The sequence below is a fragment of the Coenobita brevimanus genome, chromosome 71, assembly GCF_032717465.1.
Source record: "Coenobita brevimanus isolate Jiangsu-jjx chromosome 71, ASM3271746v2, whole genome shotgun sequence".
NCBI classification, from domain to species: Eukaryota; Metazoa; Arthropoda; class Malacostraca; order Decapoda; family Coenobitidae; genus Coenobita; species Coenobita brevimanus.
Genome location: NC_137024.1, coordinates 50,077,439 through 50,101,724, shown reverse-complemented (window position 1 = coordinate 50,101,724; position 24,286 = coordinate 50,077,439). Strand labels below are relative to the sequence as shown.

At 43.1% G+C, this 24,286-nt stretch overlaps 1 protein-coding gene across 1 annotated transcript in view; it reads right to left on the bottom strand.

The window, feature by feature from the left end:
* LOC145406639 (acetylcholine receptor subunit alpha-like) overlaps positions 1–24,286 on the bottom strand; it is a 606,054-nt gene that overhangs the window by 2,027 nt on the left and 579,741 nt on the right. The window lies entirely within an intron of this gene.

Genomic DNA, 24,286 nt, shown 5'->3' with positions numbered 1-24,286 from the left:
TGGTTTGAAGCGTTTTCTCTAGTTGCATTTTATTAAGTAAGAAATTTGTGCTTCAATTAAGGATAACAGAAGGCATGTTTACTTGTATTTAGTTTATATTTGATGCCTTTTGTGTGCATACACAGACTGTTGATTTATGCGGGCCAGAGGCAGTCCTCACTCATTGCTGAAAAGACGTTGTGTCGGGGGCTCCGTGATTTTCTGGATATTAACCGGGGACTGAGAGAGGCCACAATCTGTAAGTACTTCATGTTGGTCTGTGAAGTATTTGTGTGACTGCTGATACTGAGAAAACAGTGTTATATACTTTACATTGGTGTAAAAGTAAGGTTAAAGTCGATAAAATTCTTTGCAGTCGTACCTCAGGTTAAGAGTCTGTGTATGGGCCTCCTCTTGCGGTGAGGGGAGATGGACAAGATTTATGATGTGGGTTGCTACGCGAGAGGCCTCTGAGAGGAAGCTTTGGCGTAGGCGATACCAATTGTGGGATGAATATCTAATAAAGAAAACCCTAGGTACAAGATATGGCGTTTTATAATCTCTATCTGTATGGCGAACATCTATGGACTTTACACGTCGAAGTATGAAGATTTACTTCACGTACGACGATTCGTCACCCAAGGTGAGGTGATTGATTTATGAATTCTGACCCCAGGACCGCCATTTTGTGTGGAGCCCCACCCAGTATGTCATGCTTTGGCCCCTACTGAACAACCAGGGGAAACATCCACTGAGTAGCCAATTGATATATCATCACTGGACTTATAGTATTTGTTTGAAAGGCACAGTCTGAAAAAATTCCCAATTTTAACTAGTAATAAATGAATAAAGTTTAGTGTTGGGAACAATGGATTTCAGACTACCATTAAGTGGTAACAGCTACTCACGGATATTAATGAATATTGTAACATCACTGTGATACAACTTGGTATCGTCTGATACATGATTGCATGCTTTTACAGTATTGAGCAGTAGTTAATATTGCTATGTTGGATGCTGAGCAACAGTAAAGAACAATGTGCTAGGGAAAAATTGCAATGAACTGCCTTGAGTGCTTTGTTTATTCATTTGCAGTATTGTTGTTGTTGCGCAATACTTACTGAATTACTGTTGTGAATTATTTGTGCAGTACTGATTGCTGTGTTTGATGCAATACTTTGCCACTGATTTAATTGTGTAGTGATGTACTGATTAACACCAGTTTGAGTTTCAGGAGAAGTATGTGGGTATTATTTCTGTAACTGTTGACAAATTGCATTTTAGTTTTGTCATTTATCTAACAATGTAGAAGTAAAATGTCTCAGGGGGCAGAAGAGCAAGAGGTCCTCAACCTGCAGCAAATGTCAAGTCACTCATATGCTGCTGTTAGTGTTAACACTGTTGTCTCGGAGTCGGGTGAAAAATACTTATAAAAATGAAAAGGAGCAGCATGAGTTGGACGCAGACTATTTTGTAGCCCATGTAGGTATTCAAGAAAGTCAACAACCAGATAATGAAGGAGTATTATCTGAAAAGATACCGGTAGTCGATAACGAATTCGAGAGCTGGTAAATTAGGGATATTAACCAAGAAACTCAAAGTCTTGAAATCGCTCATTACGAACGATATTTCCGATGTTGATGCAATCATGTTTGCAATCAATGGTGTAGAAGCCTCTGTTGTATGTCTTGAGGAATGTCATTTAAAGCTCACTGAAATCTTTCAATTTCACAAGGACGTGGATAAGCAGCATTTGGCAGACTCATACGGTACCCTGACCTCGCTCGGAAAAAGGCTTATGAACATGTAGACCAAGCTAAGAGCTGGTTGAGGAGAAACGAAAATGCTGGGTCTGGTGTAACAGACCCAGCAAGGCCTGATACAGCCAATTCAAGGGCCTCAGGATCAAGGATCACAGAACCCTCGAAGGCATCTCAAAGAAAAGTTCATCTAAATGGAGTGCTGCGGCACACAGAGTTGCGCAAGAAGCCAAACTTAAGAATGCCGAAGAGAATCCCCAGAATAAGCTGCGAGAGCTTGGGTCAGAAGAACAAGAAAACATGGTAGCACGACGAAGGAAGACGCAGGTACTTGAGTAAGAGGAGCATGAACAAAGGCTAGCGCGATAAAGAAAGCAAACCAAGTTGAAATTGGAATATATGGCGCTGCAAGCTGAAGCTGATGCGGATGTCGCTGCCGAACAAGTCTGGGACGACTCTGGAGAAAGGATGTCCAGGGAAACAGCTACATAAATAAGGAATATCGGAGCAAAGTTGAAACCGGCAATGGAGAGGGTCCCATGGAACAACCAGGTTTGGAGTTCAGCCATGGATGACAGATCCAGGAGACATGATTCTTGTGCAGAGACATGGCATCCATGTGGTGAGGAGAACGATAAAGGCACCAAACTTGAGCCATTTTGGCCATCTAAACTTCTTGAATTGATTGACATCTCATCCAGAGTGCTGATGTCATAAGGAACCTCCTCCCACGGAACCATTCAAGATAAGTGATGAATATTGATTCACTGGCAGCAGGCTCGAAGTGTTATCAACCACATCTCATGGAAATGTTTCAGCTACCGAAGACAGAACTGCTAGTCTTTGATGGAAACCTTTTTGATTACTGGGGGTTCATAAATAATTCTGACGAATCCATCAGTAGCACTTCGCTTAGTCCTGCAGTTAGGAGGAGCCAATTGTTGAAACTGTGTACTGGACCTGCTGCCAAAGCGGTGTTATGTTGTTACATGATGAAAACTGAAGAAGCGTATAAAAAGGCGATACAGATCCTAGAGAAGAGGTTCGGAAATGACCTCACAGTATTGCAAGCCTGGCTAAACAAGATCATTCAAGGCCCCCAGATACGTCCAAATGGCAAGGCCGGACTGCAAGAACATGCAGATAACATCAAGGATTGCTTGGAGATGCTCAAAGCTATTGGAATGAGAGACAGACTGGGCTTAGGGTACAGTATGGTCAAAACAGTCAAGAGGTTGCCCTATGATTGTAGAAGAAAATGAGTCAGTGAGGTGGTCCCTTTCAAAAGGACATATAAGGAGTATCCTGATATCAAGAGGGTTACTGAATTCATTGAAGAATCTGCAAAATAGCAAACAAACCACTGTCTGGAAACGTAAGTAAGATGCCATACGAAGAAAAGAAAGGAACTAGACCCAAGAAGGAAAATGCTGCTTCTAAGAAAGCTTGTTTCAGTAATGAAGTTCGTGATAGGGACTCTGCCACCACTTCGGTTGAATCCACAGACTAGGAGTAAAGCTGGAGCTCTGCATGCCAGCAGCATAAAGAAACCCTGGTGTCAACTTTGCAATAACGAGCACTGGTTACTGGACCGTGAGCAGTTCCAGAACTTGACATCAGAGATTAGTCCGAGTTTTGGCCGAAAGGGGTAACTCTGTTATAACTGCGTGCTTGGAGAACACTGGGTGAATCAGTGTAGGAAGTGGTTTACCTGTGGTGTAAAGGGTTGCGACCTATGGCATTCCAAGGTACGGATAAGAAGACTATGAGAACCAGTGGAAGAAATGAAAATACATTGAAGTTTGCTCACAAAAGCTACGGATGTAAGGCACAGGAACTAAAGACAAAAATAGCCTTGCTGATAGTCAGCATTTCAGTACGAGGCAAAGGTGGATCCAAGACTGTTCGAACTCTTGCTTTGGTAGACACGGGAAGTAACAGGACATTTTGCTCCCAGTCTTTGGTGGAAAAGTTAAACCTTGAGGGTGAACCAAGAAATATGTCCTTTTCCACCTTGAACAGTGAGACAGATGCAGATGCAACAATAGTTTCCTTAGAAGTGAAGGGTGCTGGTGGCAAAAATAAGCTACTAAGTCTGCCAGAAGTGCTTGCAGTGAAAAAGATCCCTGATCTTCGTGACAGCATACCTGTTACAAAGAAGTTTGAGCAGTAGGAGCACCTATGAGATCTTAAAGTTCCCAACATGAACAACCTCTGCGTTGAAATAATAACTGGTCAGAACTATCTTGTGATCTTAGTACCACTACAGGTAAGACGTGGTCGAGGTGACGATCCCTACACTATCTGCACAAGACTAGGTTGGATGGTTAATGGGCTGGTGAATAAAAACTCTCAAGGAGAAAAGGTCCTCTAAAACTATATTAATTCTATGACGGTGCAGAAACAAGCCTAGAGACTCAGGTGGAAAGGTTCTGGGCAGTAGATGGAGGTCAACAGTTAGAGGAGAAGCCAGCAATGTCTGTAGAGAACCAATGGGTTTCGGACTTTTGGGCTCAATCCGTTGTTAAAAAATGGCCATTGTGAACTACCAATACCATTCAGGTCGAACCCGTCTGGACTGCATGATAATCGTAGTATGGCAGAGAAGCGCCTTTGATTCCTGACGCGATGCATTGCTTATGATGATGGTCTTCTGGAAATCTACAAATCTGAAGTGAACAACTTTGTTGCTCATGTATATGCTGAACAGGTGCCTGAAGAAGAAATCAGTGCCTTCCAAAGGATGACTTGGTATCTGCCTATGTTTAACGTGAAACATCCCAGTAGGCTGATAAATTCAGATCGGTGTTTGACTGTGCAGCTGTGTCCCAAGGATATTCACTGAATAAGTACATATATAAGGGACTGGATCTCACAAATAAATTGCTTGGTGTGTTGTTTAGATTCTGGAAGGAGAAAATAACTATTATAGCAGATATCGAGTCCATGTTCCATCAAGTTACACCAGTACACAGGAACATGTTAAGGTTCCTTTGGTGGACAGACGAAGATATTGCAGAGAAGCCCGATGTTTACGGGATAACTGTACATTTATTTGGTGGAGTATGGAGTCCTGGATGTGCAGGGTTTGCACTTCGTCATACAACACTTGATTAGTCAAGCTGATTTAACTCGTTAGCTGTAAACAGTGTGTTGGACAACTTTTACACAGACCACTGAAGTCTGTATGAAGTCTGTAGGTTCTGAGGATGTAGCAGTGACTCTAGTGGCCGAACTCTGTCGGATGCTGTCATGTGGAGGCTTTCGTCTGACAAAATGGATGAGCAACAGCAACCAAGTGCTTAGCACAATATCCACATTAGAACGAGCTAAAGAGGTGAAGAGGATGAACCTTGATCAAGATATTCTGCTGGTTGAACATACACTGGGTCTTGAACATCGAAGATGACTAATTGGGTATAAGGACAAAACCGAAAAGAAAGGAAAATATGAAACGAGGGTTGCTTAGTGTGCTGAGTTCAGTATACGAACCCTTTAGGTCTTGTTTCTCCCTTTGTGTTGGTAGCTAAGAAGATTTCAGGAAGAATGCGGGCCAAGTAAAGGTATGGATGATGACTTGGCTCCACACAGAAAACAAAGGTGGGTGGAAGACCTGCCAGGATTAGAAGAATCTGGAGATGATCGCTGTATCGCACCACCAAACTTTGGTATAGTCATTAGTTATCAGCAGCATCATTTCTGTGATGCCTCTGAAGAGGCGTATGGAGCTGTGAGTTATTTCAGAGTAAAGAATGAAGCAGGTAGATTCAACTATATCTTGTTAGCAGCCAAATCTAGGTTGGCACCATTGAAGCATTTAACAATACCTAGATTGGAACTCCAAGCTGCAGTAGTGGCAGTAAAATTGGATACAACAGTGCGTCAAGAGATGGAAGTAAAGCTCCAAGAATCTGTCTTCTGGACTGATGTTATGATTGTTCTCCAGTACATTAAGAGTCTAAGAGGTTTCACATCCTTGTTGCCAACAGAGTGGCAGCCATTCGCATTGGCTCCCGTGCCACATAGTGAAGGCACGAAAGCACGAAGCTAAATGCTGTTGATGGCGCGTCACGAGCGATGACAGAAAATGAAATGACCACTAATGCAAGATGGCGACAGGGACCAGAGATCCTCTGGCAAGAAGTAGGGCAACAGGGGCGTACCTAGAGATTTTGGGGCCCGGGGAGCTAGGTTCTTTGCCGGGCCCCCCTCCCAGGAGGGGGGCCCCACATAGAACCCAGCCCCCCTAATTCTCAAAACTCATCTAATATCTCAGCCGGGATTGTCGGGGTGATAAATATATGTAATTTTAAATATTAATAATAAAAGCTTATACATTTTTAAGGCTTTTGGGACCCCCCTCAATTGGGGGTCCTGGGGGCAGTTTCAAATAGCCCCTCCCGCCCCCCCTAAGGTACGCCACTGTAGGGCAGTGGTCAGAGTGTCCTGAAGAAAATCCTGAAATCTTGAACAACAAAGAAGTGAAACTGATGCAGACAGTGGCAGCAGTATCTCAGATCACTGAATGTGCAACGGCATCCATTTGTCCGTGCTCCATGATTTGTGTCCGCGTTCTTATCCGTGTCAGTCGAAAATCGAACATATGGGAAATGGTAAAGATGCATCCATTGATCCCTTCCGTATCCATGTCTGGTCCGTGTCCGTGAGGAATCACGCAGTGAGCAATTTTTCATGGATACAGATGACCACGGACGCTCTTGTGGGTACCTTGTGACCTACACAGAAAGCCACACATCGTCACAGTTACTGGTATAACTATCGTGATTTTATACAGCTTCCACCATTCCTAAAAACTCCAAACTGACCAGAACAAACTGCTCCTCATCCAATTCTAGCTCCTTTTACAAGTCGTAGTATGCACCGTGATCACTACGCATTTTAAGAATGTCATTAATCCACCACTTATGTTTATTATGTATTCTCATGGCGATGTGAAGGATTATCCCGGCCATAAGGAGAAAATGGTCACGTTCCTTAAGTGCCTGACGCAGCCGCCGCGACATGATGCCTCACTATGACTGGTCAAAACACAGACCTCGTACGTAGTCTTCATGGATATATAAATGTATACAGCATGGATACACTGACACGGAAACGGACGCGGACGCGGATCACGGAGCATAGACAAATGGATGCCCGGTCTAGTAGGAAGCTTCTCAAGCTGGTTACATATGAAGAAGGCTGTAACGTGGATCAGTCGATTCGGAGCATGGCTTAAAGAAAGAAAACCTGCTTCATGGTCCCTGAAGGACAAGGATTTTGAGGTTACAGACGTGGAAGGGGCTGGGAGTGCCATACTTAGGTACCCATCCAGTTTAGGTGCCAAGGTACAGGCTCTTAGAGGACAAGGACATGTGCCCTCAAATAGTTCAATCTACCACTTAGAACAGTATATGCATAATGACAACTTTTTGAGAGTAAGAAGTCACCTTCATATGACACCAGCTGGCAGCAACTGTTGCAAATTCCCTTCATGCTCGTCAGCGGAAAAGTGCAGGTGCGGACTTATTCTTCACTAAAATCCATGGTCTCAGTACCAATTTGAATTCATTTAATTTTTTCTTACAATCCGTATTCCCTCTAGCCCTGTTCCTCACAGAACCCAAATTTCTCCCTCTACTGAAATACAGTATCCTCATTTTGTTTTCCTGGTTACCATCTCCTCACAAACTTCCGTAACAAGGGTGGCACCTGTTGTTATATCAAGCTTGAATTTGCAGTTGACACTGTTTTAAACTTCACTTTAACTAATTTTGATTACTCACTGTATAAGCTAAATCATCTAAATATTACCAATCATATCTGTGTAGTCTATCTCTCCCCAGTGAGTCTTCAGAACCCAGTGTATTTGACTCCATATCCACACGGTTGAGTAACCTTAACCTTACCCTTTGCACCGAAATTACTGTTTTGGGTGATTTTAACGTACATAATGTAGAACGGTTATTGCACTCCTGCCTGGACAGGCGATATGGGTCTAGAGTGCGATTTGTTTGCAGAATCGTTTAATCTCATGCCGTTGGTAAAGCAACCAACCAGAATACCAGATAATCCTGACCATAACGCCCATCTCTTGGATCTATTCCTGACAATTGATCCAGGTCAATAAAAGACAGAAGTACTGCCACCAACTGGATGCTCCGAGCACAATCTCATCAAATGCCTCACTTGTTGGCTCCTCCAATGCTCCTGTTCTGAACCTGTCAGGGTGACCCAATGGCACTTTGATAGGGAAAACTGGGATGGATTTAGAAATTATCTTGCTGACATTCCATGCCAGTCTTTCTTCTCTAGTGATATCAGTTCTACACAGTTCCACATTAATGACTTAATCCTAGCTGGTAGGCTATGGATTTATTCATACCAAGTCAACAGTTCACGAAAAGATCGAAGTCTCCAAAATGGTTTGATAGCAATTGTACCAGAGCAATGGCCCAAAAGTCATTAGCATAAAACTCTTACTTAAAAAATAATCTGAATTACTGTAAATTTAAAATTGCTAGAAACCATGCAAAACCAGTACTGAATCTTCAAAACCAAGCATCAAAACTACTTAACAATGCTAATGACAATAGAATACTTTGGTCAACTTTCAGTTCTTTCAATAATAACTTTAACAAGTCATCACCCATCCCCCACTAAAATCTTCAGACGGGAACATTACAAACGACCCACATGGTAAAGCAAATATCCTTGCCAGTACATTTCCCAGAAATTCTACCTTAGAGGATGTCAGCCAGAACGTCTCTGTACTAAAACTTGACCCTCCCAAAATTGTTCCACATAAAATAGACTAGATACTAAAATCCATCCTAGACAATTTACCAACCAACAAAGCCCCAGGCCCTGATGGAATTCCTCCAATTGTTTTGAAAAAGTGTTCCCCAGAACTTGCCTCTGTTTTAGCTAAATATATATCTACATGCATACGTATTATCTTCATTCCCTAATTCATGGAAAGAAGCCAATATCCACCCAATTCCAAAGAAAGGAAGTTCCTCTGACCCCTCTGATTACAGACCAATAGCTAACACGTCTTTGTCGTCTCTTAGTAAAGTATTTGAAACTGTAATATATAAGCTCAAAGTTAAACACCTTGAATCCAACAACTTAATTAGTGATAGACAATATGGTTTTTGCCACAAAAGATCCACAATTGATATACTCAATCTCCTGACTCAAACTATCCATCAGTCAACTGACCAACGCTGAGAAACTCATGCGGTAGCCCTTGATATTTCTAAAGCTTTCGACAGAGTGTGGTACCGTTCCCTGCTATCCAAACTCCCTTGCTATGGACTAACGTCTTTTGTTCCTCTGCTTTACTCATATCTCAGCGACAGAAACATAGGAGAAAAAGTAGATGATGTATATTCCAATTTCCACTCAGTTAATGCTGGTGTGCCACAAGGATCAGTTCTGGCACCAAACCTATTCCTTGTTCATATTAATGATCTCTTATCTGTCACCCACAATCCCATCCATTCATATGCAGATGACTCAACTCTTCACAGTTCATTCACACTCAAACACCCATTTACAAAGTTGAATATCTCTAACTCTCAACTCAGTGCAGCTATCTCCACAAACCAAGACTTATCTAAGATCACTGAATGGGGACAAAATAACCTTCTCTCATTTAATGCTGGTAAACAAAATATATACAATTTACTAATAAAGAGATATTGCCAGATTCGTATGTTACCTTCAATGAAACTAATATTCCCATCTCCAGTATTGAAATTCTCGGTGTTTCACTTAACAATGCCCTCAGCTGGACTTCTCATGTCTGATCACTTGCTAAAACTGTCTCAAAGAAACTTGGATTATTGTACAGAGTCTGTAACATCTTCAATGATGAGCAGTTAGCTAAGAGTCATGTGCACTCTCAGCTAGAGCCTACTGCTCACTCTTGTGAAATGGATGTGGAGAAGTTGCACTAAAACTAGACAAAATTCAGAACAAAGCTGTTGGAATTATTAATAACTCTGCTGTTACAAATAAACTACCTCCAGTACAAGTAAGAAGGAATGTTGCCTCCCTTGCATTATTTTACAAATACTTTCACGGCGAATGCTCAGATGAAGTTACGCCCATTATGCCACCTCCCCATGCCTTCCCTTATGCTACACAGGCATCTGGTAGTGCTCATCACTGGAATGTCACACAGCCATATTGCAGAACCTCTGCCTATTAGATTCTTTTATTCCCCAAACTGCATCTCTGGAATTTGCTTCCCCAGAGTTGTTTCCCCCCCAAACTTCAACCTACAGCTGTTCCAGTTCAACTATTACAGTTTTTTTATGAATGGAGGATGCCAGTAATTTGGTGTATGGATCATTTTTTAAATATTCATTTGTTATTCTTTCCTCTGTTGTTAAAAAAAAAAAAAAGATGCAGGGCATCCAGTGATACTACCACGATATCATGTTGCAGACCTAATTGTTAGGGAAGCTCACAAGAATACAGGACACGCTGAGCGTGAGCATGTCACAGCAGCTGTCCGGCAATGGTATTGGATATCAAGTTGCAGCCACTGAGTAGCCAAACAACATGAAATTGCATCACTTGTAGAAGCAGAGGACGAAAAGGTTCTCGGCAAACGGCCCAGCTACCTCAGGAGAGAGACACCTAACAAGCCTGCCTTCTTGTATGTGGGGATAGGTTGTTTTGGGCTCTTCCTAGTGAAGAGGGGACGGTCCCAGGAAAAGAGGTACGGCTGTATCTTCACATGCTTAACAGTGCGAGTCGTACACATTGAGCTGAACTCATCTGATGCAAATTCCTTCATAAATGCTTTGGTCAGGTTTATGGCATGGAAAGGAGCTCCTGAAAAGATTCACTTGGACAATGGCACTAACTTTGTTGGGGCTCAACAAAAGATAAGAGAAGCCCTAAATCAGTGGAATGAGTCGACCAAAGTAAAGGATCAGCTTCTCAAACACATCAAGTGGGAGTTCAACCCTCCTGCAGCTTCACATATGGAAAGGATATTGGAGAGTTCAGGACCTGTCATGACAACTGCACTCTGGAATAGAGGATCTCCAATGCAGCAATCCAGGGTGCAAGGATGCCCAGAGCGTCGATCATATTGGGTTGGCAGGCCTGCAGGGGTGAGAAGCAAGAAGCACGTGCTGTCAAGAAGGAATCAGAGGAGTGACCTACCCAACTGGTTCACTGAACTGCATGTAATGTTAGGGTCCCAGTGCGGATGCCTCGTGTTGAAGTCACCCATAAGGAGGCATTAGGGCTGCAGAGGTGTTTGGTAGTTGAGGAACTCCTCGCAAGCCACATCCTGGCATGAGTTATAGTAGACAGCAACTGCCACCCAGCCTGCGGAGAGGCAGAGGTGAACAGCCACGATTTCAAGGACACCCCCAGGAGGGCCGAGTACAGAGAGTTTGGAGCAAGGGATGTCCTTTTGAACTAAGATTGCCAACCCATCACCCATGCCCTGCCGGTCTGTTTAAAAAACTCAGTAGACCTAGACAGACAAACCAAGGTTTAGGGAAAGCCAAGTCTCACAGAGACCCACCAACCCCAGGGTGAGGTCCTGTAACGCCATCTTTAATTCATGAGCCTTGCACAAGAGGGACCACAAATACCAGGAGAGGAATTGAAACAGTGGAGGTGGAGCCATCTATTACAGGACAGTAAAGAGACTAGGCTTGAGAGGAGGGTGATGCAAACATTCAGGAAGAAGACACCAGATTGGTACAGTAAACGCATCATAACTGTGGGAGAGGAAGGAGTCAGGTTCAGGGCCCTGTCAACGGTCGCTGGAGGGGGATGTGGGAGTTGGATGCTCACGGGGCGTTGCTATGCCAAAGGACAAACGCCGGCCCTCGTTGGAGGCGGGGGAAGAACAGGAGTTCCGGGAAGCAGCTGTAGCCTCATTGGCAGCTCACGAGGAAGTCCCAGAGGCCCGAGGTTGGGAGCCTGCTGTGTGGGTGTGGCCCTGGCCAGAAAGGTGAGGGGGCTGAGAACGAGAGGGCTGCCTGCACATGGGTTTGGATTCAGAGATTGGGTGAAGGAGCACTTCTGCCAAAGAGGAAGGGTGGATGGTCACATCAATCCCTCAGGCAGGAAAGAGTCAGCAAGACATTCGTCCTCCAAACACCAGAGCCTGTTACGTGTAACGTCCAAAAAAAGCATGGCCTCCTGCACACGATGGCTCGGGCGATGGGGAGGGCTAGCAAGCCCTGAAGAACTAAGGCCGGGGTGGGGGGTGAGCAACATGAGAGCCAGGGTTCAGGGCCTGGAGCCGGATCCTGACATCCTGGTGGGAAAAGGCAATACCCCTGGCAGCCGCATGAATGGCCATGACCTCCCAGTAGACAGGGCAAGACCGAGACGTAACCATATGGTCCCTGCCACAGTGGACGCACTAGAGGTGCTGCTCGCATCACCATTGGCATCTTGTCAGGAATGATAGCGGCTGCACCTCGAGCACCGGGCCTTGTTCCTACAGGAGACTTCCCCATGAATGTTGAGTTGGCAGTGATAACAGTGGAGGATAAGGAAAGTGTAGACATTGACTGGGTAACTGGAGTGGCCCAGGATGATCCTCTCCAGCAGAGCGCCATGGAATTTCTACTGCACTACCTGGGATGGGACCACTGGACTGTCATGGTGTCGGCGAGAGGCCTCTACAAGATTCCCCGTCTCAGAACCCACATAATGCATTTCCTGCACGATATCAGCTACCCCATACTCTAGGGAGACAGGCCATCGCTTTCCATAAGAAAATTCCCCATCATCCGATGAGGAAGCCCTCCAACATTGCACCACGACCCTAGCAAAGGATGGCAAGGATTCAGGAGGAGTGTCATGTCTGACAAACTAGCCCATGGCACACAGAAACAGAAGGCAACTCTGTGTCCCACGGTCTTGGCATGGCCTTCAACACTACTTTGCCAAAGTACTAGAGTCGATGGTAGAGGAGAGCACCTGAGGGCTGTTGAAGACAGGGGTGTGTCCTTGGTTTGGACCAGGAAGAATACTAAAGACTCGCCTGGGCAAGCAGATGAGGGGGAAGGGGAAATCTGAGGAGACTTATCTGGGTGAACATCACTGGAGCGATCCATCTGCCCACCAGACTGACTCCTGAGCCTCTTGCTGGTGACTGGGCAGGACTCTGGCGGGTCTGCCAGGTCTATAGCCGTATCCCCAGCACCGGGGTCAGTGATAGTGACAGCCGGCTCCTCCATCCCCGAAAGGACAGAAAAACGGCTGACTCACTCCAGAAACTCTTCTCACAAAACCACCGGAAGAGCACAGTGCACATACAGTTAGTAAGGAGATGGGATATAAGGGGAAAAGGAAAGGCAGGGGTAAGGGAAGGAATGTGGAGAGGTAAGGTTGCCCAACATAGTATGTCTGACCAAAACAAGCTCTCAACGAGAAGTCGTTCATAACTGATCCCAACAATCATCTGGTCAAGCAACAGCTGGTTTTGCGGACTGCTTGTCAAGGAATCAAAGTTGCAATGCTCTATCAGCTCCTTCAAAGCAACTAAATACTGTGGAACACCCTCACCTTGTCTTCTATGTCTCTTGCGAAATTTCAGCCTAGCTACAATCTCTGATAACTTTGGTTCATAATGCTTTGTTAATAATTCACACTATTCATCAAACTTCATATCACCCGGTGTCTTAGGTCTGCACAAATTCCTCAACAGTCTGTAAGTCTTTGCTCCAACAATAGCAAGCAACAAAGACCTCTTCTTTGCTTCCTCTTTGTCATTGGCTAAATAATAATGCTATAGTCTCTCTTTATACTCTGCCTGTGGCTCCACTTCAGGGGCAAATGGATATACTTGTCCAGTTGGAGCCATTTTAAGCAAAAACAGATTTAACTTAGCTTTAACTGTTGGTCATACCAGCACCGCCAAATCCAGAACTTCCCAGCGTCCTGTTCCCTTCATCGACCGGCGAGGGCAAGCACGAACTTTCAGTTCAATTACTTGCCACTGTCTTGCTTGCCATCTTGCTTTTTTGCTAGTTTCATCCTCGTCGCCACTTCGTAATATCTTGAGTGTGTGCGTTGTGCAAGGAGTTCCAATAAAACATGCCTCGGGTTCAGAAGGAAGTCCCTTCTCGAGCTGCTTACAAGACGCTGGGCATACCGATAACTCAAACAGTGCCGTCACAATAACACACACAAGTAATTGATTCATTCCTTATCTGAATTTATTTCAGAGGAAAAAAAGGCCAAAACTGGAAGGAATAAGCAGGAATAGACCTTAACTCTTCACTCCGAGGGCGTACTTTTTGTTCTTACAACCATCAGAATATTACATTCAGCCCAGCAAAAGACATCAGGTCGTGAAAAGGGTTGTGAGTTTCTGACCTCGCCACTACGAATCAGTGGCCTGTCCAAAACTTAATACAAACGTCTAGAGGTAGTAAGAATAAAATAAATGCCACCACACTGAAGGAGTCAAACAGAATACTAAAACAAGGAAAACACAAAGCACCAAGGAACAGCTTAGGGCATTAAGGGCAAACGACACAAAATCTGCATCACAAGACACAACACAGCAGGAGGAAATAGGCTATTCCCAGAGTAAATTATTCTTTTTCACAGACAAACATTTCCAAGCCTTACAAAGAAAATCAGCTAGGACTCGCATAACTTTGGTGAAAATGATGATACGATATATTTCCAGACAATTATCATTCCCATACCCTACCCCTTCCGCGAATCTTAAAACCTCTTCACTGCGATGATGCAGGTATATTTCATGCTATTCTTGTTCCCCCACGTGACTTTATTAGGTTTGGGAGAGACTATTCAAACTAGGATACTTAAATATATTCTTCAATTATCCTTTCAATACAAGAGGCCGTTTCTAAGGTGAAATTCGTCCGAAAGAAAAAATCGATTCAAAAGTTAAATACAGTATGTAGTCCTACGTACTACATTTTCGATCACATCCACGGGAGAAACGCTGCATAAAACCCAAGATTATATCTGCAGCTTGCGATGAATTTAATATTTTTAACCTTGCTTAAATATAGGATCTATTAACAGAATTTACTATTTGATCATCGTACTGAACAAGTTGGCGAAAATCATATAGATTCTCTGCAAAAGGAACCAGCTTTCACAGTAACACATTTAATCCAGCGATGTGTTTTATTATTACTGCTACTTCCGTATAATTTCATTCAACTGAGGAAGGACCGTAAGTACTGAAGGGGTAAATGAAAGCTATATTTAACCTCTCTAGTTCGAAAAAATTCTCCAAAGCTCAGTTACTCTGTCTGGATACAGCAAGAATCTAACGAAAAGGCAACGCTATGCTGCTGCAACCCTTCATTTGACCAAGCACATACCGTCCCCCCCCCCCATCTCCAGCACATTTAAGCAAGAGCATATCGGCCCCCCCCCCATCTTTTCTTTTAAAAGTGGGCGTTAAGCCCGTCACGCAACAGTACAAACCGCCACGAATTAGAATGACTTGCAAAAAAAAATTCAGATATTTACGGTTTGCCCAAAATTCGCCTCTATTCATCTCTTGATTCAGGAGAGTCGTGGGTGTGTCCGACGGGTGTCTGGGTCGCGGCCAAGTTCGGAAAAAAAATATGAGGCTCCTTATTTTTTAGCCGAATGTTCGTGGGGGAAAAAAAAAAAAAAAGTTAATTTTTTTCGTCCTGGATTCGGGTAACGTTCGTCTGACGTTCGTGTGATTTGTTTGGGGATCTGTCGTGATTCAGCTCAGTTCGGCCAGTTTATCTTTGACCTAACTGAACACTCTATTGCCAGACGCCTCAATTCCGTTTGGGGTGGCCACAAACAAATCGCCACCAAGTCGCACTGTCCCCCGCCATTTCACGGCCCTGCTCCCAACTCACACCCCCCTCTCTCATATACCTCTCCACCCCATCCCTCCATCTCATCCTCGGCCTCCCCCTCCCTCTTCCCCCCTCCACCTAACTCACATACACTCTCTTCGTCAGTCTTTCACCTTCCATCCTCTCCACATTGCCAAACCACCTCAGTGTGTTCCTCATAACGCTTCCTATCACATCCACATCAACACCACAACGCTCCTTTATATACTCATTCGTCAGCCTGTCTCTCCATGTGACTCCACAGGCTCCCGTTAAATAACTCATTTCCACTGCTCTCACTCTTGACTTGTGTCCTTCCAACAACGTCCAAGCTTCACTTCCGTACGTTAGAGTTGGTATCACAATACTGTCATGTAGTAACTTTTTCACTTCCATGCTCACTTCCCTGTTTCTTATCACTGCTTTCAAAGAACTGAACACGAGTCACACAAATATCACTCGAATTACATCAGAATGCCAAACGAACTGAAGCCGATTATTCATGCGAGTCTTAACCCCGGCCACATTCAGGACGAATGTCGTCTGAATGGCACTTAACTTGCTCACGAATCACACAATTAGCACATGAATTGGGCCAGTCTGGCAACCGAACTGAAACTGATTAATCGAGTAAGCTTTCCCTGTAGGACGAATTCCGTCCAAATTGCACTCAACGTGCACACGAATCACACAATTAGCACTGGAACTGCAACGGACTAGCACACGAACCGAATCCGATTATTCATGTAAGTATCCCTTTAACTATATGGTAGGATGAATACCGTCCGAACTGCGCTCAACTTGCACATAAAACACACGAAGTCCACACGTGACGCACTCCACTTGCGCGCGATTACCTCGAATTTGGCGCGCATCCACAGAAGTTGTGCTGTTGCCTCCTCCTCCATCGTCTCCTAAGTAACAGTAGGCAAGGTAAAGAGAATATAAGGTAGTTTCACACCGGGGGGACTGGGAGCAAAAATGTGTCTTAGTCTGCGCATGACGTCACAGATAATCCAGACTAAGGGTCTCCGCTTGGTAGTCAGGCCAGTCCTCTTCTGTGATATGAGCTCCCTGGCTTACATGGATTACTTTTATTTCCATCCTAAACTGCATGCAGAGCAATGAAAAGGTTAATGCTATGTTTTTAAGATATAAAATATATCTTGAAGAAGAACTATCTGTTTTCAGAGAATACAGGAATGTTGTATACTGGGTCACACAGACACAGATCCGATGTCACAGATGCCTGTAAGCCAGCTGATTATGAGAAAAACAACTGAAAATATTGACAGCGATCACTTGTTGAGAGTATAGCAACACCAAACACCTATCAACTGATCCGGAAATCGTCAATTTACATTGGTATACCATTACATTCATTTACTTTCATGCTCCCATTCTCTCTTTCTCTCTTATTTTCCTTGACGTCACACCCCCTGCACGAGCCGGGGACGGTGAACCTACCTCTCATATTCTCTTTACCTTGACAGCAGGTGGTACAGACTCAGCAGATTATCGTTAAATTTGATGCGAGTGTAGAGGGCTGAGACCTTGGCAGTTTCGTTGTAAGCAGGCGCGTAACTAGCTTCCAAAAGTTGGGGGGGACAATAACGATATTAGGTCTGCTAGCTGTGGCAAGCGAAGCGACCCTGCAAAGCCCCCCTCCCCTCCGAAAAAATTATGAGGTTTGACTAATTTCAGAGACGTTTTTGAGGCCATATGGGATAGGTATTTGGTCATATATTAAGGTCAGTGTTAAGTACTTAAACTCATTGGCTAATCTAACTTATCAGTGAATTGTTCAAGTAGCCCGATTTTAATCATAAGCACATGCAAAAAAAAAAAAAAAAGAAAGAACATCAGTATTAATATTTATCAAATGTAACGACCACCTTCGACTAATGTTTGTCAATGTGTGTGTGTGTTCGTGAGGAATTCATGTAAAGTTCGTGTTGAATTCGTTTGTTATCGTATATTGTTCTGACTAAGTTCGTGTGATTCTTACGGCTATCGTGTGGCGATTGTGTGGAGTTCATGGGCATTGTGTGGGGTTCATGTTGATGATTCTTCGTGGCCAGTTCGGTCAATGAATTGCAAATTCCGAGAAAAGTGCAACTCATCCTAATTCGTGCGGGTTCGTGCTGTCATGTGACACGGGCTTAAGGAGAACGCCTTGAGGACACATAACTTGGGCCCTCTAGATTCCCTGCACAGGTCACACTGAAATCTCTGGATTTTTTCTTAACACTTCATAATAATAATAATAATAAAAAAAAAAAAACTACTTAAAACACAGCATTCCACCTATCAAAAAGGACCAGCAGACCATAAAACACATAACTATGTGAAATTTCATGACTCTATAGTCTGAGTTCTGGCCTGGAAACAAAATCTCTATGCCTGGCCAGCCGCCCATTTCTACAGACAGACACCTATTGAACCCAGTGAAAACAACACCCTCCCCTGACTTTGTTAAGTGGAAGGTAAAAAACTGTCTGTTGGTGGCAAGAATGAGGTGAAAAGACGTCATCGTACTAAAACATTAAATAGAAAATACCCAAATCCCTTCACTAATAAAAGTCTCCCCTAAGCAGGCACATAGCCAGACTTTTTGAAGGGGGGGAGGTCTTTCCTGCTGAATCTGGACTTGCATAGTAGCTGGCTGGTCAAAGGTCTGCTGCATGCATGCTATGTATGTGTATGCATAAGCGATGTTGAGAAGCAGCACAAAACTTCTGAACAACAGAGAGTGACTCTTTTTGCACTGATATTAAAAAAACAGGCCGTGAGAAAGTTAACCTTTAGGCAGGTGTGGGGGTCGTCTGACCCTCTCGACCCTCACCTTGGCTAGGGGCCTGCAGTTACATGCTCTGTCCGCCAGTACCAAAAATAAAGCAGGACATCATGGTACTTAAGGGGTTAACATGAGGTTTAGTCTTTGCTTTGTAGCAACAATACATTAACTGGAAAACACTCAGAGAACGCATACCTCCTCCAATGCTGTATCCGGATCTGCCCCCAGATTTAATCAATTCTTTCTTGGCCCACTCTTCCACAAAATTTCATTGAAATTCATTGAGAACTTTTGGAGATACTGTGCAGTAGGATCCGGATCCAGATCCAGATCCCCCACAAAATTTAAAGAATTCTTTCTTGGCCCATGGCCCACCCTTCTACAAAATTTTATTGAAATTCACTGAGAACTTTTGGAGATACTGTTCGGTAGGATCTGGTCCTGGATCCGGATCTGCCCCAAAATTTATTCAATTTTTTCTTGGCCCATGGCCCACCCTTTCACAAAATTTCATTGACGTTCACTGAAAACTTTTGAAGATATGGCGTGAACACACAACAAAAAATTCCCCATAACAACCAAAATCTAATTGATTGTTCGCTGGGCCATACCCTACCCCTCCAAAAGAATTTCAGCAAAATCAGTTCATAACTTTTTGAGTAATCCTACTAACAGACAGACGGACAAACAGACAAACCAACCAAAACCGGTAAAAACATATAACTCCTGGCGGAGGTAAATAAAGAAGTTCTCGTATAAAATGGGCTAATATGTTATTTTCCAGCTTTCATACCTTATTTTCTCATATTATTTACTCACCACACCATACCACCTCACCTGTCACACCACTTACAACTTTCATATTCCCTAATTAACCTTTTTACTGTCGTAGATGACCTACCATTTATGCACAATTTCTTCTTTCTTCTGATTAGTTGATTTCTTATTCGACATCTCCAGCTTTATCATTCTTAACCCACGGCGTCCTGTCAACATGAATTAACGTCCACACGTTTTGTCAATGCCAATCCCGTCGACGTACATAAACGCGAATCAATTGCAAGGTCCCTAATTTACACAATTTTCAATTTTCACGAGTGATTTTTGGTACGTATACACGGGACACCTTCCTCTACAAGATGCTAGGCAGGGACAATGCCTTACCCAGCATGACCTCCACCCCCCTGCACGACATTGTCTCAGCAATTCACCTGTTATCTGTGACCTGGCCAGTAAAGCCATGTCATGCCACTGTACAAAATTCAGGGCCAGAGTGATTCCCCAATCAATGACAATGTGGGGAACAAACTTTACATGGCATTAGAGGAAGAAACAGTCAGAAATGATGATCAGGTAATGTGGCAAAAAAAGGTCAGGTATGGTGATGAGTTAGTGAGTGAAACAATGCTTATAATGCCTATATTACTGTTTGAAAACCAATATACTCTCGTATTACATATAAATTCGTACCAAGTAAATAAATAAATACCGTTTATGAGTGGTGTGAAATAGTTATCCTCCCATAGAACTCGTTTTCTTTAGTGCCAGCCTGTTAGAAAACCCAGTCAGGTAAGGAGGTACTGCTACCTGGATCGAGTATTTTAAACCTCAGGTGAGCGATTTCTCTATGAATTTTCGATGTTTCTCACCAAAAGCGGAGGTTTGAGCCAAAAAAAAAAATTCAAAAATGGTTGGGATTGGGGGGAGTCAGTGGTGGAAAAGTGGTCGGGATTGGGGGGAGTCAGTGGTGGAAAAGTGGTCGGGATGGGGCGGGTTAAGGGTATGTATTCTCATACTCTTTACGTCGATATCTTCAAAGAGCAGTCACTATCCCTTTCCCAGGCAATGAGGGCACTTTTGGTTGTACTGTGGTTATTGCAAGACTCTGTGATCAATGAAAACAATCCGTGGCAAGTGAAGGGTCAATTTTTTTTTTTTTTTTTGTCCTCTTCATACTTGTCACCTGCTATATCGTTCCTCACTCTTTCCAAAATATAATTTTTTCACATCCTCTGAAATACATACTCGGTAGGGCTACATAGTTATAAATGTACTCTCCTATTACACACAAAAACCACTCAAATTTCATCAACAATGTTTGTTTTGCAGGACTTCCACACACACGCAGGACACTGGGAGTCTATCCCCTCAAAGACCAGGGTGTTACAGATTCCTTAATGATGCTCAAATTAATAGCTGGCAGCAGGATATTATCAATATATTCTCCTTCCACCACTTTTTTTTTTTTTTTTTTTTTTTTTTTTTTTTTTTTTATGTGTCCGACTCTGGGCATAGGCTTCTACAACAATACAAACACCTTTCTTTGCTTTCCTTTTCTTCACCCACTCTAGAACGCACGCTCAGTCCTTACTTCCCATTCTCACACACATTTGTCCTTCCAGTTGGTATGAGTCAGCCTGTATGTGTCCGATTTTGCATTTTCAAGCACCTGTCAATCCTCCTACCTTTTCTCTCATTGTCTGTTTTTCTAAAGTTCCCAGTTGACATCCACAGCCACTCAGTCCGGCTCATGGTCAACTGCTGGTCTGTCCGATTCCAAGGTCATTCGTTCGTTTTTAAAAGTTACTTCTACTACTACTATTACTACTGCTTCTACTACTACTACTATTATAATGATGATGATGATGATGATGATGCAGGACAGATATACTGTAGATAATGCTGACTGAGCCGTCCCTGCAATACACGAGAAATCGCTTGACGGAGTGGATGAAAAGCGTTATATATGGACCATTCTCTGCTCTAGCTTTGTACAAGAGACATGTACGCATAGTACTCTCAGGCTGAACTTAGACCTTGTAAATACTGTATGGCTGAGTCACCAGCCTGGGAGTGTTGCGTATGGCCAGCTACCGGGCTTTTGGCCCCATGCCACTCCCATGGCAGTAACCTCCCAGGGACGAAGATCACATCCTCGAACACATAATTACAGTAGCTCAGTTCGTTACAGACAGGAGCATCTTTCCTGCAAAAATTTGCGGGACTACCTAAATAACCTTTCTATCACAAAATGTTTACAAATACCATTACTGAACTCCCAATGACTTATTATGACCAAAAAGTCGGAAAGTAAAATACTTTCGCATATTTTCGCGTGGACATCGCGATTTTTTACAACTTTGCACCATTCTGTTGCCAAAATTTTTGTTTCGTATTTTTTTGACACTCCCTAGACTTATGCCAAAAAAAATTAGGTCCATATCTATTGCCGTTCTCGTGAAAGAAACGAATAAAAGCACAGACAAATATTTTTCAAGTGTCTTGATTTCAAATATTTCGCTCTGTCGCGTCGCGTGGGATCGTCATTTCTTTTAGGTATTTTTCGGACACTCCCTGGGCTTACCCCGACCTAATGCAAAAACAACTAGAAAGCAGTTTGTGATGGCATACATCTGCCAGTGCCATTGCAGGACCTGGATCCGCAACCGGATCTGTTCCCAAATTTAATCAATTCTTTCTTGGCCCATGGTCCACCCTTTCACAGAATTTCACTGAAATTCACTGAGAACTTTCGGAGCAAGCGGACAAACAAACAAACACACAAACATAAGTGAATACATACTTCCTCCAACATCGTTGGCGGAGGTAATCTGATTGATATCTATTACACTTCTCGTGAAAGAAAGGAACAAAGGCACAAACTGACACACACACATAAACAGCTCGACTTAGGTATGTAAATGAAAGCAACATCACATGAGAACGTGATGGAAACGTTACAATATATATATATATATATATATATATATATATATATATATATATATATATATATATATATATATATATATATATATATTTTTGTGGTAGGTGGGGGCACTCACCATCCACTCACTCAATGTAGCGCTGCTCTCGGATGTCTGCCCTGTCCTCTCCTCCATCCTTCTTTCCTTCCATCTTCTTATATCTTTCTTTCCTTCATTCTTTCCTCGTCCTTCTGCCTACGGGTGACTTTATACTCCCTCTTCTGTCTTTTATTCCTTCATTCTTTCCTCTTCCTTCTGCCTATGGGAGACTCTACAGTACACTGAGTGACAAGCCAAATGGTTTCCTATACACCAGGAAATTATTTGCTACGCTGGGTGGTAACCATATAACAAAATTTTGGGGCTTGGTGGTTTAGTGGGTAGTTATTGTGCTCCAATCGGATTGAGCTGGTGAAGGTTTATATCCAAGGGATGGTTGGGGTTGATTGCTCACGTAATGCCACTCAGGGATGAGTGAGGTTGGTCACTGTCATCTTAAATGTCAGGACCAACTGCTTAGCCCCGGGCTCCTACGCTCCTCATGGGGCAACGTAGGATTGGATGATGGATGGATATATATATATATATATATATATATATATATATATATATATATATATATATATATATATATATATATATATATATATATATATATATGATTTAGAGAAAGCGTACGATAGAATTATTGATAGGGAGGCTTTGTGGACTGTTTTAAGATTGTATGGACTTGATTGTAGGTTATTGAAAGGGGTGAAAAGTTTTTATGTAAATAGTAGAGCGTGTGTAAGAGTGGGAAATGCTGTGAGTGATTGGTTTCCCGTGAGAGTGGGGCTGCGACAGGGATGTGTGATGTCGCTTTGGTTGTTTAATATTTATATGGATTGTGTTGTAAGGGAGGTGAATGCAAGAGTTTTAGGTGGAGGTCTGAGTCTGGTAAATGTTGATGGTGGAGAATGGAATCTGAAGCAGCTGCTGTTTGCAGATGATACTGCACTGACAGAAATAAATAGAGAGAAATTATGAATGAATAAATGATGATGCAGCCCTGAGGGGATATTCTCCCGCATTCAGTCTGATCAGCCAGTCAGGTCAGGTGCGGGTAAGGGGATGGGTTTATTATGATGTGGCAGGGGTAAACCAGCTCTGCTGTCGGGCCCTGCTGTGAATGTCACTGATTGCACTGCGCAGTTGACCCTTGTGCGGTGTGGTGCGGTAAGAATCTGCCCCTTCTCCCCTTTGGGGCTAAGATGCGAATGAATGTGTTTGATTGGATGAGTAAATGGGGAGTGTGTCGTCCTGTCTCGGCTACCTCCCTTTCCTTGGGGGAAGCAGTCTAGGTATATTGATATATATATATATATATATATATATATATATATATATATATACTTTATACTGTATATACATATATATATATACATAATATATATATATATATATATATATACAGTACATATACATACTTTATATATATATATATATATATATATATATATATATATATATATATATATATATATATGTATGTGAGTGAGGTGGAGGGTGGAAGAGGGAGGGGGAGACCGAGGATGAGATGGAGGGATGGAGAGGAGAGGTATATGAGAGAGGGGGTGTGAGTTGGGAGCAGGGTAGTGAAATGGCGGGGGACAGGGCGACTTGGAGGCGATTTGTTTGTGGCCACCCCAAACGGGATTGAGGCGTCTGGCAATAGATAGATAGATATATATATATATATATATATATATATATATATATATATATATATATATATATATATATATATATATATATATATATATATATATATATTAATGTGTCCGACGTCTGGGCAAAGGCTTCAGGCCTGTCCCCAAGGCCGAGTAATCCTCCTACATCTCCATATGTAACCACTACGGCGCTATCACCCACCGTCCATACTGAATACATGGTAGGGCTGTCTCATACAGGACTGGTGTATTGGTATTTGCCAGGGTATTATTACATGTCGGCGGGTCTTCTGGTAGATCAGTAAAGTCTGATTTTATTACATTCAAATCGATAAACCGTTCGCTGGCCCAGCAGGGATTTGAACCGGAGTCCATTAGGACAGCCCTCCTCTCTACTGTTTGGGCCACTGCCTCC